Source organism: Pleurodeles waltl, unplaced genomic scaffold (assembly GCF_031143425.1).
Source record: "Pleurodeles waltl isolate 20211129_DDA unplaced genomic scaffold, aPleWal1.hap1.20221129 scaffold_162, whole genome shotgun sequence".
NCBI classification, from domain to species: domain Eukaryota; kingdom Metazoa; phylum Chordata; class Amphibia; order Caudata; family Salamandridae; genus Pleurodeles; species Pleurodeles waltl.
In genome coordinates this window covers 81173-100959 of record NW_027149868.1, presented here as the reverse complement: position 1 = coordinate 100959, position 19787 = coordinate 81173, and the positions used below count along the sequence as shown (strand labels likewise).

The 19787-nt window shown below is 44.3% G+C and overlaps 9 non-coding genes across 9 annotated transcripts; all 9 read left to right on the top strand.

The window, feature by feature from the left end:
• Positions 1 to 1356: 1356 nt before the first annotated feature.
• TRNAA-UGC (transfer RNA alanine (anticodon UGC)) lies at positions 1357 to 1428 on the top strand. Its single transcript has one exon. It is a non-coding gene; the product is annotated as a tRNA-Ala (tRNA).
• A 2129-nt stretch (positions 1429 to 3557) lies between these two features.
• Positions 3558 to 3629, top strand: TRNAA-UGC (transfer RNA alanine (anticodon UGC)). The gene has a single exon. It is a non-coding gene; the product is annotated as a tRNA-Ala (tRNA).
• A 2115-nt stretch (positions 3630 to 5744) lies between these two features.
• Positions 5745 to 5816, top strand: TRNAA-UGC (transfer RNA alanine (anticodon UGC)). Its single transcript has one exon. It is a non-coding gene; the product is annotated as a tRNA-Ala (tRNA).
• A 2115-nt stretch (positions 5817 to 7931) lies between these two features.
• TRNAA-UGC (transfer RNA alanine (anticodon UGC)) lies at positions 7932 to 8003 on the top strand. Its single transcript has one exon. It is a non-coding gene; the product is annotated as a tRNA-Ala (tRNA).
• Positions 8004 to 10116: 2113 nt separating this feature from the next.
• TRNAA-UGC (transfer RNA alanine (anticodon UGC)) lies at positions 10117 to 10188 on the top strand. The gene has a single exon. It is a non-coding gene; the product is annotated as a tRNA-Ala (tRNA).
• A 2111-nt stretch (positions 10189 to 12299) lies between these two features.
• TRNAA-UGC (transfer RNA alanine (anticodon UGC)) lies at positions 12300 to 12371 on the top strand. Its single transcript has one exon. It is a non-coding gene; the product is annotated as a tRNA-Ala (tRNA).
• A 2113-nt stretch (positions 12372 to 14484) lies between these two features.
• On the top strand, positions 14485 to 14556 carry TRNAA-UGC (transfer RNA alanine (anticodon UGC)). Its single transcript has one exon. It is a non-coding gene; the product is annotated as a tRNA-Ala (tRNA).
• Positions 14557 to 16670: 2114 nt separating this feature from the next.
• TRNAA-UGC (transfer RNA alanine (anticodon UGC)) lies at positions 16671 to 16742 on the top strand. Its single transcript has one exon. It is a non-coding gene; the product is annotated as a tRNA-Ala (tRNA).
• Positions 16743 to 18855: 2113 nt separating this feature from the next.
• On the top strand, positions 18856 to 18927 carry TRNAA-UGC (transfer RNA alanine (anticodon UGC)). Its single transcript has one exon. It is a non-coding gene; the product is annotated as a tRNA-Ala (tRNA).
• The last annotated feature ends 860 nt before the right edge of the window (positions 18928 to 19787 follow it).

Sequence of the window (19787 nt, the reverse complement as noted above, 5' to 3'; positions counted from 1 at the left end):
AAAGACAGATGAATGCATCACGGAAAGCTTTGCTGTCTCCGCCTTCGGTAGCTCAGTTGATAGAGCGGCCGAGAGTAGTGCAAAAACAGTAACCCTTAATTCGCCGGTTCAAATCTGCCGCGGAGGACTTCGCCCTTTAGGTTTCCATCGCCTTCTCTGTTATTAAGACATTATCTTCCCCTCTGATTAAGAAAAAAAAAAATTCCGAGCTCCAAGTAAATGCTGGGACAGAAGGGTAGATGTCTTCTGTTTTCTAATGAAATTGACCACATCCTCATTTCTGAGGGATGTGGGAAGAGAAGTAAACAAGGACCTGCAGATCAGAATTCATTCCAAACCCTTGACTAAATATATGAAGGCACTTGGAAGACTTCCAGTCTCATTGTACCAAAGTAGATGTTTTGTCAGCCGACCCAGCTACTCCTTGCCTACAATGAGAGCGGTCATATATATATATATATATATATATATATATATATATGCGAGAGGGAATTTAGAAAGCCACCATCTCCCTAAAACTGAGCAAGATGCGAAGTGGAGTAATAGTTTACAGATTTGGAGAAAATCTGAGATGTTCGTCTTGCCAAAAGGAGCACAGAAATACCCTCTCTGAGGATCAAACTCAGGACTTTCAGATTATGAGACTGACGCACTGCCTACTGCACAGAAGGCTGCACAAACCCTCCCAGAAATACGTCTATACCCCTTGAAGAGGAAAGGAGGCAAAAACGCTTATCTTATCTTGGAATATAAATACGATACGATTGACTCGCTGGATTAAAATCATATGGAGTTATAATGGTGGGAAAATATTTCTTTCCAGTGATTAAACCCACACCCCCTACAATTAGCCATGCGAAAGAGTCAGGGAATACCTTTCACCTCTCTCAGAAAGATCACATGAATTTTTCCCCCACGTAACTGAGAATTTAATGGACTAAAACTCAGAATTAAGGTGCCGTCCTTAGCAATAGATGCATCTGGATCTCAACTCTTTACGTGCTTATGTAACATAGCTGTGTGTCCTGCAGTAAGAGCAAGAGTACCTTAATTCGTCTCAGGACATTTGTAAGCAGCACTCAACCATATTCTTCTTTCATGTAACCTTAACCAGTTGCCTTGAAAACTCTGGCATGTTTAGATCGCATCTAGCTGTTGTATGTGGGGCATTTGTTCATTCTAGAGTGAGCCTTATTCCATAAAATGGTGCTATACAATCCAGATGTAAGTCATGGGGAATCCCACATCTGACACCTTATTTTCTAGTGCCATATGTGGTGAATTTGAGGTACATAGAATTCCAGATTTCCTTCGGTGAAGCAAGGTCAGCCCGCCCCACCCCCACCCCAGGACGTGGGGGATGTAGCTCAGTGGTAGAGCGCATGCTTTGCATGTATGAGGCCCCGGGTTCGATCCCCGGCATCTCCAGCCTTTTGCCAGGCTCATCTTGCCTTTTGGCAGAACCCTAGGCTGTCACCATGGGTCAGGAAGTGAGATGACATGCAGCTGGGGCCAGACCACCGCCGAGCCAGACCACCGCCGACATTGCCCGGCTCTTGCCTTGGGAAAGCTTGTGAAATGGGGCTATCTCATTTTCGGTCTTTATAGAAAAAAGAATCTTTCTCCCCCAAGAAACCAAAGTGGTGGTTCATCTTGGCAATCTCGGTATAGAAAACGGTCACAGCTGTCTTGGCCATTGATGTGAATTCTTCCTCTAAACCAGAGACTCCTTACAGAAGGTTTAAGAAAAACTGAATGTCTTCTTTATCCCAATCACTTGCGATTGGACCATGATTTTGCTTTTCCCTTTCCATTCACAGAGGCATTAAACATGCATGTTCTTCATGCTCAGTGCGTAGTGATGCATGTCGTAATGCCTCCCCTAACTTTCTGGCCTCTCCTTGACGTTTCCATGCTGTCATACTTTGGTCACAAATGCTTCCAAAGGGCTGTGGACTACCTTTGCCCCATACCCTTTGATCACATTTCCTTTTGTGTAGAATTTCAATTTCTAGGTCCCCTTCTTTCCTTCAAGCCAGCCCAGCACATTAAGGTAGGTAAGCAATCCCCCTTTAAGTTGAAAAGATGTAGCTGAGAAAGCATTCTAGGAAGTGGCCATTTGGAGAGCTAGCCCTAGGTCGTATTCATGAGTTTTCTCATTCCACTGCAGCACCCGCACCCAACTGCGCCACAACCATTATTGAAAGACAGATGAATGCATCACGGAAAGCTTTGCTGTCTCCGCCTTCGGTAGCTCAGTTGATAGAGCGGCCGAGAGTAGTGCAAAAACAGTAACCCTTAATTCGCCGGTTCAAATCTGCCGCGGAGGACTTCGCCCTTTAGGTTTCCATCGCCTTCTCTGTTATTAAGACATTATCTTCCCCTCTGATTAAGAAAAAAAAAAATTCCGAGCTCCAAGTAAATGCTGGGACAGAAGGGTAGATGTCTTCTGTTTTCTAATGAAATTGACCACATCCTCATTTCTGAGGGATGTGGGAAGAGAAGTAAACAAGGACCTGCAGATCAGAATTCATTCCAAACCCTTGACTAAATATATGAAGGCACTTGGAAGACTTCCAGTCTCATTGTACCAAAGTAGATGTTTTGTCAGCCGACCCAGCTACTCCTTGCCTACAATGAGAGCGGTCATATATATATATATATATATATATATATATATATGCGAGAGGGAATTTAGAAAGCCACCATCTCCCTAAAACTGAGCAAGATGCGAAGTGGAGTAATAGTTTACAGATTTGGAGAAAATCTGAGATGTTCGTCTTGCCAAAAGGAGCACAGAAATACCCTCTCTGAGGATCAAACTCAGGACTTTCAGATTATGAGACTGACGCACTGCCTACTGCACAGAAGGCTGCACAAACCCTCCCAGAAATACGTCTATACCCCTTGAAGAGGAAAGGAGGCAAAAACGCTTATCTTATCTTGGAATATAAATACGATACGATTGACTCGCTGGATTAAAATCATATGGAGTTATAATGGTGGGAAAATATTTCTTTCCAGTGATTAAACCCACACCCCCTACAATTAGCCATGCGAAAGAGTCAGGGAATACCTTTCACCTCTCTCAGAAAGATCACATGAATTTTTCCCCCACGTAACTGAGAATTTAATGGACTAAAACTCAGAATTAAGGTGCCGTCCTTAGCAATAGATGCATCTGGATCTCAACTCTTTACGTGCTTATGTAACATAGCTGTGTGTCCTGCAGTAAGAGCAAGAGTACCTTAATTCGTCTCAGGACATTTGTAAGCAGCACTCAACCATATTCTTCTTTCATGTAACCTTAACCAGTTGCCTTGAAAACTCTGGCATGTTTAGATCGCATCTAGCTGTTGTATGTGGGGCATTTGTTCATTCTAGAGTGAGCCTTATTCCATAAAATGGTGCTATACAATCCAGATGTAAGTCATGGGGAATCCCACATCTGACACCTTATTTTCTAGTGCCATATGTGGTGAATTTGAGGTACATAGAATTCCAGATTTCCTTCGGTGAAGCAAGGTCAGCCCGCCCCACCCCCACCCCAGGACGTGGGGGATGTAGCTCAGTGGTAGAGCGCATGCTTTGCATGTATGAGGCCCCGGGTTCGATCCCCGGCATCTCCAGCCTTTTGCCAGGCTCATCTTGCCTTTTGGCAGAACCCTAGGCTGTCACCATGGGTCAGGAAGTGAGATGACATGCAGCTGGGGCCAGACCACCGCCGACATTGCCCGGCTCTTGCCTTGGGAAAGCTTGTGAAATGGGGCTATCTCATTTTCGGTCTTTATAGAAAAAAGAATCTTTCTCCCCCAAGAAACCAAAGTGGTGGTTCATCTTGGCAATCTCGGTATAGAAAACGGTCACAGCTGTCTTGGCCATTGATGTGAATTCTTCCTCTAAACCAGAGACTCCTTACAGAAGGTTTAAGAAAAACTGAATGTCTTCTTTATCCCAATCACTTGCGATTGGACCATGATTTTGCTTTTCCCTTTCCATTCACAGAGGCATTAAACATGCATGTTCTTCATGCTCAGTGCGTAGTGATGCATGTCGTAATGCCTCCCCTAACTTTCTGGCCTCTCCTTGACGTTTCCATGCTGTCATACTTTGGTCACAAATGCTTCCAAAGGGCTGTGGACTACCTTTGCCCCATACCCTTTGATCACATTTCCTTTTGTGTAGAATTTCAATTTCTAGGTCCCCTTCTTTCCTTCAAGCCAGCCCAGCACATTAAGGTAGGTAAGCAATCCCCCTTTAAGTTGAAAAGATGTAGCTGAGAAAGCATTCTAGGAAGTGGCCATTTGGAGAGCTAGCCCTAGGTCGTATTCATGAGTTTTCTCATTCCACTGCAGCACCCGCACCCAACTGCGCCACAACCATTATTGAAAGACAGATGAATGCATCACGGAAAGCTTTGCTGTCTCCGCCTTCGGTAGCTCAGTTGATAGAGCGGCCGAGAGTAGTGCAAAAACAGTAACCCTTAATTCGCCGGTTCAAATCTGCCGCGGAGGACTTCGCCCTTTAGGTTTCCATCGCCTTCTCTGTTATTAAGACATTATCTTCCCCTCTGATTAAGAAAAAAAAAAATTCCGAGCTCCAAGTAAATGCTGGGACAGAAGGGTAGATGTCTTCTGTTTTCTAATGAAATTGACCACATCCTCATTTCTGAGGGATGTGGGAAGAGAAGTAAACAAGGACCTGCAGATCAGAATTCATTCCAAACCCTTGACTAAATATATGAAGGCACTTGGAAGACTTCCAGTCTCATTGTACCAAAGTAGATGTTTTGTCAGCCGACCCAGCTACTCCTTGCCTACAATGAGAGCGGTCATATATATATATATATATATATATATATATATATATGCGAGAGGGAATTTAGAAAGCCACCATCTCCCTAAAACTGAGCAAGATGCGAAGTGGAGTAATAGTTTACAGATTTGGAGAAAATCTGAGATGTTCGTCTTGCCAAAAGGAGCACAGAAATACCCTCTCTGAGGATCAAACTCAGGACTTTCAGATTATGAGACTGACGCACTGCCTACTGCACAGAAGGCTGCACAAACCCTCCCAGAAATACGTCTATACCCCTTGAAGAGGAAAGGAGGCAAAAACGCTTATCTTATCTTGGAATATAAATACGATACGATTGACTCGCTGGATTAAAATCATATGGAGTTATAATGGTGGGAAAATATTTCTTTCCAGTGATTAAACCCACACCCCCTACAATTAGCCATGCGAAAGAGTCAGGGAATACCTTTCACCTCTCTCAGAAAGATCACATGAATTTTTCCCCCACGTAACTGAGAATTTAATGGACTAAAACTCAGAATTAAGGTGCCGTCCTTAGCAATAGATGCATCTGGATCTCAACTCTTTACGTGCTTATGTAACATAGCTGTGTGTCCTGCAGTAAGAGCAAGAGTACCTTAATTCGTCTCAGGACATTTGTAAGCAGCACTCAACCATATTCTTCTTTCATGTAACCTTAACCAGTTGCCTTGAAAACTCTGGCATGTTTAGATCGCATCTAGCTGTTGTATGTGGGGCATTTGTTCATTCTAGAGTGAGCCTTATTCCATAAAATGGTGCTATACAATCCAGATGTAAGTCATGGGGAATCCCACATCTGACACCTTATTTTCTAGTGCCATATGTGGTGAATTTGAGGTACATAGAATTCCAGATTTCCTTCGGTGAAGCAAGGTCAGCCCGCCCCACCCCCACCCCAGGACGTGGGGGATGTAGCTCAGTGGTAGAGCGCATGCTTTGCATGTATGAGGCCCCGGGTTCGATCCCCGGCATCTCCAGCCTTTTGCCAGGCTCATCTTGCCTTTTGGCAGAACCCTAGGCTGTCACCATGGGTCAGGAAGTGAGATGACATGCAGCTGGGGCCAGACCACCGCCGACATTGCCCGGCTCTTGCCTTGGGAAAGCTTGTGAAATGGGGCTATCTCATTTTCGGTCTTTATAGAAAAAAGAATCTTTCTCCCCCAAGAAACCAAAGTGGTGGTTCATCTTGGCAATCTCGGTATAGAAAACGGTCACAGCTGTCTTGGCCATTGATGTGAATTCTTCCTCTAAACCAGAGACTCCTTACAGAAGGTTTAAGAAAAACTGAATGTCTTCTTTATCCCAATCACTTGCGATTGGACCATGATTTTGCTTTTCCCTTTCCATTCACAGAGGCATTAAACATGCATGTTCTTCATGCTCAGTGCGTAGTGATGCATGTCGTAATGCCTCCCCTAACTTTCTGGCCTCTCCTTGACGTTTCCATGCTGTCATACTTTGGTCACAAATGCTTCCAAAGGGCTGTGGACTACCTTTGCCCCATACCCTTTGATCACATTTCCTTTTGTGTAGAATTTCAATTTCTAGGTCCCCTTCTTTCCTTCAAGCCAGCCCAGCACATTAAGGTAGGTAAGCAATCCCCCTTTAAGTTGAAAAGATGTAGCTGAGAAAGCATTCTAGGAAGTGGCCATTTGGAGAGCTAGCCCTAGGTCGTATTCATGAGTTTTCTCATTCCACTGCAGCACCCGCACCCAACTGCGCCACAACCATTATTGAAAGACAGATGAATGCATCACGGAAAGCTTTGCTGTCTCCGCCTTCGGTAGCTCAGTTGATAGAGCGGCCGAGAGTAGTGCAAAAACAGTAACCCTTAATTCGCCGGTTCAAATCTGCCGCGGAGGACTTCGCCCTTTAGGTTTCCATCGCCTTCTCTGTTATTAAGACATTATCTTCCCCTCTGATTAAGAAAAAAAAAAATTCCGAGCTCCAAGTAAATGCTGGGACAGAAGGGTAGATGTCTTCTGTTTTCTAATGAAATTGACCACATCCTCATTTCTGAGGGATGTGGGAAGAGAAGTAAACAAGGACCTGCAGATCAGAATTCATTCCAAACCCTTGACTAAATATATGAAGGCACTTGGAAGACTTCCAGTCTCATTGTACCAAAGTAGATGTTTTGTCAGCCGACCCAGCTACTCCTTGCCTACAATGAGAGCGGTCATATATATATATATATATATATATATATATATATATGCGAGAGGGAATTTAGAAAGCCACCATCTCCCTAAAACTGAGCAAGATGCGAAGTGGAGTAATAGTTTACAGATTTGGAGAAAATCTGAGATGTTCGTCTTGCCAAAAGGAGCACAGAAATACCCTCTCTGAGGATCAAACTCAGGACTTTCAGATTATGAGACTGACGCACTGCCTACTGCACAGAAGGCTGCACAAACCCTCCCAGAAATACGTCTATACCCCTTGAAGAGGAAAGGAGGCAAAAACGCTTATCTTATCTTGGAATATAAATACGATACGATTGACTCGCTGGATTAAAATCATATGGAGTTATAATGGTGGGAAAATATTTCTTTCCAGTGATTAAACCCACACCCCCTACAATTAGCCATGCGAAAGAGTCAGGGAATACCTTTCACCTCTCTCAGAAAGATCACATGAATTTTTCCCCCACGTAACTGAGAATTTAATGGACTAAAACTCAGAATTAAGGTGCCGTCCTTAGCAATAGATGCATCTGGATCTCAACTCTTTACGTGCTTATGTAACATAGCTGTGTGTCCTGCAGTAAGAGCAAGAGTACCTTAATTCGTCTCAGGACATTTGTAAGCAGCACTCAACCATATTCTTCTTTCATGTAACCTTAACCAGTTGCCTTGAAAACTCTGGCATGTTTAGATCGCATCTAGCTGTTGTATGTGGGGCATTTGTTCATTCTAGAGTGAGCCTTATTCCATAAAATGGTGCTATACAATCCAGATGTAAGTCATGGGGAATCCCACATCTGACACCTTATTTTCTAGTGCCATATGTGGTGAATTTGAGGTACATAGAATTCCAGATTTCCTTCGGTGAAGCAAGGTCAGCCCGCCCCACCCCCACCCCAGGACGTGGGGGATGTAGCTCAGTGGTAGAGCGCATGCTTTGCATGTATGAGGCCCCGGGTTCGATCCCCGGCATCTCCAGCCTTTTGCCAGGCTCATCTTGCCTTTTGGCAGAACCCTAGGCTGTCACCATGGGTCAGGAAGTGAGATGACATGCAGCTGGGGCCAGACCACCGCCGACATTGCCCGGCTCTTGCCTTGGGAAAGCTTGTGAAATGGGGCTATCTCATTTTCGGTCTTTATAGAAAAAAGAATCTTTCTCCCCCAAGAAACCAAAGTGGTGGTTCATCTTGGCAATCTCGGTATAGAAAACGGTCACAGCTGTCTTGGCCATTGATGTGAATTCTTCCTCTAAACCAGAGACTCCTTACAGAAGGTTTAAGAAAAACTGAATGTCTTCTTTATCCCAATCACTTGCGATTGGACCATGATTTTGCTTTTCCCTTTCCATTCACAGAGGCATTAAACATGCATGTTCTTCATGCTCAGTGCGTAGTGATGCATGTCGTAATGCCTCCCCTAACTTTCTGGCCTCTCCTTGACGTTTCCATGCTGTCATACTTTGGTCACAAATGCTTCCAAAGGGCTGTGGACTACCTTTGCCCCATACCCTTTGATCACATTTCCTTTTGTGTAGAATTTCAATTTCTAGGTCCCCTTCTTTCCTTCAAGCCAGCCCAGCACATTAAGGTAGGTAAGCAATCCCCCTTTAAGTTGAAAAGATGTAGCTGAGAAAGCATTCTAGGAAGTGGCCATTTGGAGAGCTAGCCCTAGGTCGTATTCATGAGTTTTCTCATTCCACTGCAGCACCCGCACCCAACTGCGCCACAACCATTATTGAAAGACAGATGAATGCATCACGGAAAGCTTTGCTGTCTCCGCCTTCGGTAGCTCAGTTGATAGAGCGGCCGAGAGTAGTGCAAAAACAGTAACCCTTAATTCGCCGGTTCAAATCTGCCGCGGAGGACTTCGCCCTTTAGGTTTCCATCGCCTTCTCTGTTATTAAGACATTATCTTCCCCTCTGATTAAGAAAAAAAAAAATTCCGAGCTCCAAGTAAATGCTGGGACAGAAGGGTAGATGTCTTCTGTTTTCTAATGAAATTGACCACATCCTCATTTCTGAGGGATGTGGGAAGAGAAGTAAACAAGGACCTGCAGATCAGAATTCATTCCAAACCCTTGACTAAATATATGAAGGCACTTGGAAGACTTCCAGTCTCATTGTACCAAAGTAGATGTTTTGTCAGCCGACCCAGCTACTCCTTGCCTACAATGAGAGCGGTCATATATATATATATATATATATATATATATATATGCGAGAGGGAATTTAGAAAGCCACCATCTCCCTAAAACTGAGCAAGATGCGAAGTGGAGTAATAGTTTACAGATTTGGAGAAAATCTGAGATGTTCGTCTTGCCAAAAGGAGCACAGAAATACCCTCTCTGAGGATCAAACTCAGGACTTTCAGATTATGAGACTGACGCACTGCCTACTGCACAGAAGGCTGCACAAACCCTCCCAGAAATACGTCTATACCCCTTGAAGAGGAAAGGAGGCAAAAACGCTTATCTTATCTTGGAATATAAATACGATACGATTGACTCGCTGGATTAAAATCATATGGAGTTATAATGGTGGGAAAATATTTCTTTCCAGTGATTAAACCCACACCCCCTACAATTAGCCATGCGAAAGAGTCAGGGAATACCTTTCACCTCTCTCAGAAAGATCACATGAATTTTTCCCCCACGTAACTGAGAATTTAATGGACTAAAACTCAGAATTAAGGTGCCGTCCTTAGCAATAGATGCATCTGGATCTCAACTCTTTACGTGCTTATGTAACATAGCTGTGTGTCCTGCAGTAAGAGCAAGAGTACCTTAATTCGTCTCAGGACATTTGTAAGCAGCACTCAACCATATTCTTCTTTCATGTAACCTTAACCAGTTGCCTTGAAAACTCTGGCATGTTTAGATCGCATCTAGCTGTTGTATGTGGGGCATTTGTTCATTCTAGAGTGAGCCTTATTCCATAAAATGGTGCTATACAATCCAGATGTAAGTCATGGGGAATCCCACATCTGACACCTTATTTTCTAGTGCCATATGTGGTGAATTTGAGGTACATAGAATTCCAGATTTCCTTCGGTGAAGCAAGGTCAGCCCGCCCCACCCCCACCCCAGGACGTGGGGGATGTAGCTCAGTGGTAGAGCGCATGCTTTGCATGTATGAGGCCCCGGGTTCGATCCCCGGCATCTCCAGCCTTTTGCCAGGCTCATCTTGCCTTTTGGCAGAACCCTAGGCTGTCACCATGGGTCAGGAAGTGAGATGACATGCAGCTGGGGCCAGACCACCGCCGACATTGCCCGGCTCTTGCCTTGGGAAAGCTTGTGAAATGGGGCTATCTCATTTTCGGTCTTTATAGAAAAAAGAATCTTTCTCCCCCAAGAAACCAAAGTGGTGGTTCATCTTGGCAATCTCGGTATAGAAAACGGTCACAGCTGTCTTGGCCATTGATGTGAATTCTTCCTCTAAACCAGAGACTCCTTACAGAAGGTTTAAGAAAAACTGAATGTCTTCTTTATCCCAATCACTTGCGATTGGACCATGATTTTGCTTTTCCCTTTCCATTCACAGAGGCATTAAACATGCATGTTCTTCATGCTCAGTGCGTAGTGATGCATGTCGTAATGCCTCCCCTAACTTTCTGGCCTCTCCTTGACGTTTCCATGCTGTCATACTTTGGTCACAAATGCTTCCAAAGGGCTGTGGACTACCTTTGCCCCATACCCTTTGATCACATTTCCTTTTGTGTAGAATTTCAATTTCTAGGTCCCCTTCTTTCCTTCAAGCCAGCCCAGCACATTAAGGTAGGTAAGCAATCCCCCTTTAAGTTGAAAAGATGTAGCTGAGAAAGCATTCTAGGAAGTGGCCATTTGGAGAGCTAGCCCTAGGTCGTATTCATGAGTTTTCTCATTCCACTGCAGCACCCGCACCCAACTGCGCCACAACCATTATTGAAAGACAGATGAATGCATCACGGAAAGCTTTGCTGTCTCCGCCTTCGGTAGCTCAGTTGATAGAGCGGCCGAGAGTAGTGCAAAAACAGTAACCCTTAATTCGCCGGTTCAAATCTGCCGCGGAGGACTTCGCCCTTTAGGTTTCCATCGCCTTCTCTGTTATTAAGACATTATCTTCCCCTCTGATTAAGAAAAAAAAAAATTCCGAGCTCCAAGTAAATGCTGGGACAGAAGGGTAGATGTCTTCTGTTTTCTAATGAAATTGACCACATCCTCATTTCTGAGGGATGTGGGAAGAGAAGTAAACAAGGACCTGCAGATCAGAATTCATTCCAAACCCTTGACTAAATATATGAAGGCACTTGGAAGACTTCCAGTCTCATTGTACCAAAGTAGATGTTTTGTCAGCCGACCCAGCTACTCCTTGCCTACAATGAGAGCGGTCATATATATATATATATATATATATATATATATGCGAGAGGGAATTTAGAAAGCCACCATCTCCCTAAAACTGAGCAAGATGCGAAGTGGAGTAATAGTTTACAGATTTGGAGAAAATCTGAGATGTTCGTCTTGCCAAAAGGAGCACAGAAATACCCTCTCTGAGGATCAAACTCAGGACTTTCAGATTATGAGACTGACGCACTGCCTACTGCACAGAAGGCTGCACAAACCCTCCCAGAAATACGTCTATACCCCTTGAAGAGGAAAGGAGGCAAAAACGCTTATCTTATCTTGGAATATAAATACGATACGATTGACTCGCTGGATTAAAATCATATGGAGTTATAATGGTGGGAAAATATTTCTTTCCAGTGATTAAACCCACACCCCCTACAATTAGCCATGCGAAAGAGTCAGGGAATACCTTTCACCTCTCTCAGAAAGATCACATGAATTTTTCCCCCACGTAACTGAGAATTTAATGGACTAAAACTCAGAATTAAGGTGCCGTCCTTAGCAATAGATGCATCTGGATCTCAACTCTTTACGTGCTTATGTAACATAGCTGTGTGTCCTGCAGTAAGAGCAAGAGTACCTTAATTCGTCTCAGGACATTTGTAAGCAGCACTCAACCATATTCTTCTTTCATGTAACCTTAACCAGTTGCCTTGAAAACTCTGGCATGTTTAGATCGCATCTAGCTGTTGTATGTGGGGCATTTGTTCATTCTAGAGTGAGCCTTATTCCATAAAATGGTGCTATACAATCCAGATGTAAGTCATGGGGAATCCCACATCTGACACCTTATTTTCTAGTGCCATATGTGGTGAATTTGAGGTACATAGAATTCCAGATTTCCTTCGGTGAAGCAAGGTCAGCCCGCCCCACCCCCACCCCAGGACGTGGGGGATGTAGCTCAGTGGTAGAGCGCATGCTTTGCATGTATGAGGCCCCGGGTTCGATCCCCGGCATCTCCAGCCTTTTGCCAGGCTCATCTTGCCTTTTGGCAGAACCCTAGGCTGTCACCATGGGTCAGGAAGTGAGATGACATGCAGCTGGGGCCAGACCACCGCCGACATTGCCCGGCTCTTGCCTTGGGAAAGCTTGTGAAATGGGGCTATCTCATTTTCGGTCTTTATAGAAAAAAGAATCTTTCTCCCCCAAGAAACCAAAGTGGTGGTTCATCTTGGCAATCTCGGTATAGAAAACGGTCACAGCTGTCTTGGCCATTGATGTGAATTCTTCCTCTAAACCAGAGACTCCTTACAGAAGGTTTAAGAAAAACTGAATGTCTTCTTTATCCCAATCACTTGCGATTGGACCATGATTTTGCTTTTCCCTTTCCATTCACAGAGGCATTAAACATGCATGTTCTTCATGCTCAGTGCGTAGTGATGCATGTCGTAATGCCTCCCCTAACTTTCTGGCCTCTCCTTGACGTTTCCATGCTGTCATACTTTGGTCACAAATGCTTCCAAAGGGCTGTGGACTACCTTTGCCCCATACCCTTTGATCACATTTCCTTTTGTGTAGAATTTCAATTTCTAGGTCCCCTTCTTTCCTTCAAGCCAGCCCAGCACATTAAGGTAGGTAAGCAATCCCCCTTTAAGTTGAAAAGATGTAGCTGAGAAAGCATTCTAGGAAGTGGCCATTTGGAGAGCTAGCCCTAGGTCGTATTCATGAGTTTTCTCATTCCACTGCAGCACCCGCACCCAACTGCGCCACAACCATTATTGAAAGACAGATGAATGCATCACGGAAAGCTTTGCTGTCTCCGCCTTCGGTAGCTCAGTTGATAGAGCGGCCGAGAGTAGTGCAAAAACAGTAACCCTTAATTCGCCGGTTCAAATCTGCCGCGGAGGACTTCGCCCTTTAGGTTTCCATCGCCTTCTCTGTTATTAAGACATTATCTTCCCCTCTGATTAAGAAAAAAAAAAATTCCGAGCTCCAAGTAAATGCTGGGACAGAAGGGTAGATGTCTTCTGTTTTCTAATGAAATTGACCACATCCTCATTTCTGAGGGATGTGGGAAGAGAAGTAAACAAGGACCTGCAGATCAGAATTCATTCCAAACCCTTGACTAAATATATGAAGGCACTTGGAAGACTTCCAGTCTCATTGTACCAAAGTAGATGTTTTGTCAGCCGACCCAGCTACTCCTTGCCTACAATGAGAGCGGTCATATATATATATATATATATATATATATATATATGCGAGAGGGAATTTAGAAAGCCACCATCTCCCTAAAACTGAGCAAGATGCGAAGTGGAGTAATAGTTTACAGATTTGGAGAAAATCTGAGATGTTCGTCTTGCCAAAAGGAGCACAGAAATACCCTCTCTGAGGATCAAACTCAGGACTTTCAGATTATGAGACTGACGCACTGCCTACTGCACAGAAGGCTGCACAAACCCTCCCAGAAATACGTCTATACCCCTTGAAGAGGAAAGGAGGCAAAAACGCTTATCTTATCTTGGAATATAAATACGATACGATTGACTCGCTGGATTAAAATCATATGGAGTTATAATGGTGGGAAAATATTTCTTTCCAGTGATTAAACCCACACCCCCTACAATTAGCCATGCGAAAGAGTCAGGGAATACCTTTCACCTCTCTCAGAAAGATCACATGAATTTTTCCCCCACGTAACTGAGAATTTAATGGACTAAAACTCAGAATTAAGGTGCCGTCCTTAGCAATAGATGCATCTGGATCTCAACTCTTTACGTGCTTATGTAACATAGCTGTGTGTCCTGCAGTAAGAGCAAGAGTACCTTAATTCGTCTCAGGACATTTGTAAGCAGCACTCAACCATATTCTTCTTTCATGTAACCTTAACCAGTTGCCTTGAAAACTCTGGCATGTTTAGATCGCATCTAGCTGTTGTATGTGGGGCATTTGTTCATTCTAGAGTGAGCCTTATTCCATAAAATGGTGCTATACAATCCAGATGTAAGTCATGGGGAATCCCACATCTGACACCTTATTTTCTAGTGCCATATGTGGTGAATTTGAGGTACATAGAATTCCAGATTTCCTTCGGTGAAGCAAGGTCAGCCCGCCCCACCCCCACCCCAGGACGTGGGGGATGTAGCTCAGTGGTAGAGCGCATGCTTTGCATGTATGAGGCCCCGGGTTCGATCCCCGGCATCTCCAGCCTTTTGCCAGGCTCATCTTGCCTTTTGGCAGAACCCTAGGCTGTCACCATGGGTCAGGAAGTGAGATGACATGCAGCTGGGGCCAGACCACCGCCGACATTGCCCGGCTCTTGCCTTGGGAAAGCTTGTGAAATGGGGCTATCTCATTTTCGGTCTTTATAGAAAAAAGAATCTTTCTCCCCCAAGAAACCAAAGTGGTGGTTCATCTTGGCAATCTCGGTATAGAAAACGGTCACAGCTGTCTTGGCCATTGATGTGAATTCTTCCTCTAAACCAGAGACTCCTTACAGAAGGTTTAAGAAAAACTGAATGTCTTCTTTATCCCAATCACTTGCGATTGGACCATGATTTTGCTTTTCCCTTTCCATTCACAGAGGCATTAAACATGCATGTTCTTCATGCTCAGTGCGTAGTGATGCATGTCGTAATGCCTCCCCTAACTTTCTGGCCTCTCCTTGACGTTTCCATGCTGTCATACTTTGGTCACAAATGCTTCCAAAGGGCTGTGGACTACCTTTGCCCCATACCCTTTGATCACATTTCCTTTTGTGTAGAATTTCAATTTCTAGGTCCCCTTCTTTCCTTCAAGCCAGCCCAGCACATTAAGGTAGGTAAGCAATCCCCTTTAAGTTGAAAAGATGTAGCTGAGAAAGCATTCTAGGAAGTGGCCATTTGGAGAGCTAGCCCTAGGTCGTATTCATGAGTTTTCTCATTCCACTGCAGCACCCGCACCCAACTGCGCCACAACCATTATTGAAAGACAGATGAATGCATCACGGAAAGCTTTGCTGTCTCCGCCTTCGGTAGCTCAGTTGATAGAGCGGCCGAGAGTAGTGCAAAAACAGTAACCCTTAATTCGCCGGTTCAAATCTGCCGCGGAGGACTTCGCCCTTTAGGTTTCCATCGCCTTCTCTGTTATTAAGACATTATCTTCCCCTCTGATTAAGAAAAAAAAAAATTCCGAGCTCCAAGTAAATGCTGGGACAGAAGGGTAGATGTCTTCTGTTTTCTAATGAAATTGACCACATCCTCATTTCTGAGGGATGTGGGAAGAGAAGTAAACAAGGACCTGCAGATCAGAATTCATTCCAAACCCTTGACTAAATATATGAAGGCACTTGGAAGACTTCCAGTCTCATTGTACCAAAGTAGATGTTTTGTCAGCCGACCCAGCTACTCCTTGCCTACAATGAGAGCGGTCATATATATATATATATATATATATATATATATATATGCGAGAGGGAATTTAGAAAGCCACCATCTCCCTAAAACTGAGCAAGATGCGAAGTGGAGTAATAGTTTACAGATTTGGAGAAAATCTGAGATGTTCGTCTTGCCAAAAGGAGCACAGAAATACCCTCTCTGAGGATCAAACTCAGGACTTTCAGATTATGAGACTGACGCACTGCCTACTGCACAGAAGGCTGCACAAACCCTCCCAGAAATACGTCTATACCCCTTGAAGAGGAAAGGAGGCAAAAACGCTTATCTTATCTTGGAATATAAATACGATACGATTGACTCGCTGGATTAAAATCATATGGAGTTATAATGGTGGGAAAATATTTCTTTCCAGTGATTAAACCCACACCCCCTACAATTAGCCATGCGAAAGAGTCAGGGAATACCTTTCACCTCTCTCAGAAAGATCACATGAATTTTTCCCCCACGTAACTGAGAATTTAATGGACTAAAACTCAGAATTAAGGTGCCGTCCTTAGCAATAGATGCATCTGGATCTCAACTCTTTACGTGCTTATGTAACATAGCTGTGTGTCCTGCAGTAAGAGCAAGAGTACCTTAATTCGTCTCAGGACATTTGTAAGCAGCACTCAACCATATTCTTCTTTCATGTAACCTTAACCAGTTGCCTTGAAAACTCTGGCATGTTTAGATCGCATCTAGCTGTTGTATGTGGGGCATTTGTTCATTCTAGAGTGAGCCTTATTCCATAAAATGGTGCTATACAATCCAGATGTAAGTCATGGGGAATCCCACATCTGACACCTTATTTTCTAGTGCCATATGTGGTGAATTTGAGGTACATAGAATTCCAGATTTCCTTCGGTGAAGCAAGGTCAGCCCGCCCCACCCCCACCCCAGGACGTGGGGGATGTAGCTCAGTGGTAGAGCGCATGCTTTGCATGTATGAGGCCCCGGGTTCGATCCCCGGCATCTCCAGCCTTTTGCCAGGCTCATCTTGCCTTTTGGCAGAACCCTAGGCTGTCACCATGGGTCAGGAAGTGAGATGACATGCAGCTGGGGCCAGACCACCGCCGACATTGCCCGGCTCTTGCCTTGGGAAAGCTTGTGAAATGGGGCTATCTCATTTTCGGTCTTTATAGAAAAAAGAATCTTTCTCCCCCAAGAAACCAAAGTGGTGGTTCATCTTGGCAATCTCGGTATAGAAAACGGTCACAGCTGTCTTGGCCATTGATGTGAATTCTTCCTCTAAACCAGAGACTCCTTACAGAAGGTTTAAGAAAAACTGAATGTCTTCTTTATCCCAATCACTTGCGATTGGACCATGATTTTGCTTTTCCCTTTCCATTCACAGAGGCATTAAACATGCATGTTCTTCATGCTCAGTGCGTAGTGATGCATGTCGTAATGCCTCCCCTAACTTTCTGGCCTCTCCTTGACGTTTCCATGCTGTCATACTTTGGTCACAAATGCTTCCAAAGGGCTGTGGACTACCTTTGCCCCATACCCTTTGATCACATTTCCTTTTGTGTAGAATTTCAATTTCTAGGTCCCCTTCTTTCCTTCAAGCCAGCCCAGCACATTAAGGTAGGTAAGCAATCCCCCTTTAAGTTGAAAAGATGTAGCTGAGAAAGCATTCTAGGAAGTGGCCATTTGGAGAGCTAGCCCTAGGTCGTATTCATGAGTTTTCTCATTCCACTGCAGCACCCGCACCCAACTGCGCCACAACCATTATTGAAAGACAGATGAATGCATCACGGAAAGCTTTGCTGTCTCCGCCTTCGGTAGCTCAGTTGATAGAGCGGCCGAGAGTAGTGCAAAAACAGTAACCCTTAATTCGCCGGTTCAAATCTGCCGCGGAGGACTTCGCCCTTTAGGTTTCCATCGCCTTCTCTGTTATTAAGACATTATCTTCCCCTCTGATTAAGAAAAAAAAAAATTCCGAGCTCCAAGTAAATGCTGGGACAGAAGGGTAGATGTCTTCTGTTTTCTAATGAAATTGACCACATCCTCATTTCTGAGGGATGTGGGAAGAGAAGTAAACAAGGACCTGCAGATCAGAATTCATTCCAAACCCTTGACTAAATATATGAAGGCACTTGGAAGACTTCCAGTCTCATTGTACCAAAGTAGATGTTTTGTCAGCCGACCCAGCTACTCCTTGCCTACAATGAGAGCGGTCATATATATATATATATATATATATATATATATATGCGAGAGGGAATTTAGAAAGCCACCATCTCCCTAAAACTGAGCAAGATGCGAAGTGGAGTAATAGTTTACAGATTTGGAGAAAATCTGAGATGTTCGTCTTGCCAAAAGGAGCACAGAAATACCCTCTCTGAGGATCAAACTCAGGACTTTCAGATTATGAGACTGACGCACTGCCTACTGCACAGAAGGCTGCACAAACCCTCCCAGAAATACGTCTATACCCCTTGAAGAGGAAAGGAGGCAAAAACGCTTATCTTATCTTGGAATATAAATACGATACGATTGACTCGCTGGATTAAAATCATATGGAGTTATAATGGTGGGAAAATATTTCTTTCCAGTGATTAAACCCACACCCCCTACAATTAGCCATGCGAAAGAGTCAGGGAATACCTTTCACCTCTCTCAGAAAGATCACATGAATTTTTCCCCCACGTAACTGAGAATTTAATGGACTAAAACTCAGAATTAAGGTGCCGTCCTTAGCAATAGATGCATCTGGATCTCAACTCTTTACGTGCTTATGTAACATAGCTGTGTGTCCTGCAGTAAGAGCAAGAGTACCTTAATTCGTCTCAGGACATTTGTAAGCAGCACTCAACCATATTCTTCTTTCATGTAACCTTAACCAGTTGCCTTGAAAACTCTGGCATGTTTAGATCGCATCTAGCTGTTGTATGTGGGGCATTTGTTCATTCTAGAGTGAGCCTTATTCCATAAAATGGTGCTATACAATCCAGATGTAAGTCATGGGGAATCCCACATCTGACACCTTATTTTCTAGTGCCATATGTGGTGAATTTGAGGTACATAGAATTCCAGATTTCCTTCGGTGAAGCAAGGTCAGCCCGCCCCACCCCCACCCCAGGACGTGGGGGATGTAGCTCAGTGGTAGAGCGCATGCTTTGCATGTATGAGGCCCCGGGTTCGATCCCCGGCATCTCCAGCCTTTTGCCAGGCTCATCTTGCCTTTTGGCAGAACCCTAGGCTGTCACCATGGGTCAGGAAGTGAGATGACATGCAGCTGGGGCCAGACCACCGCCGACATTGCCCGGCTCTTGCCTTGGGAAAGCTTGTGAAATGGGGCTATCTCATTTTCGGTCTTTATAGAAAAAAGAATCTTTCTCCCCCAAGAAACCAAAGTGGTGGTTCATCTTGGCAATCTCGGTATAGAAAACGGTCACAGCTGTCTTGGCCATTGATGTGAATTCTTCCTCTAAACCAGAGACTCCTTACAGAAGGTTTAAGAAAAACTGAATGTCTTCTTTATCCCAATCACTTGCGATTGGACCATGATTTTGCTTTTCCCTTTCCATTCACAGAGGCATTAAACATGCATGTTCTTCATGCTCAGTGCGTAGTGATGCATGTCGTAATGCCTCCCCTAACTTTCTGGCCTCTCCTTGACGTTTCCATGCTGTCATACTTTGGTCACAAATGCTTCCAAAGGGCTGTGGACTACCTTTGCCCCATACCCTTTGATCACATTTCCTTTTGTGTAGAATTTCAATTTCTAGGTCCCCTTCTTTCCTTCAAGCCAGCCCAGCACATTAAGGTAGGTAAGCAATCCCCCTTTAAGTTGAAAAGATGTAGCTGAGAAAGCATTCTAGGAAGTGGCCATTTGGAGAGCTAGCCCTAGGTCGTATTCATGAGTTTTCTCATTCCACTGCAGCACCCGCACCCAACTGCGCCACAACCATTATTGAAAGACAGATGAATGCATCACGGAAAGCTTTGCTGTCTCCGCCTTCGGTAGCTCAGTTGATAGAGCGGCCGAGAGTAGTGCAAAAACAGTAACCCTTAATT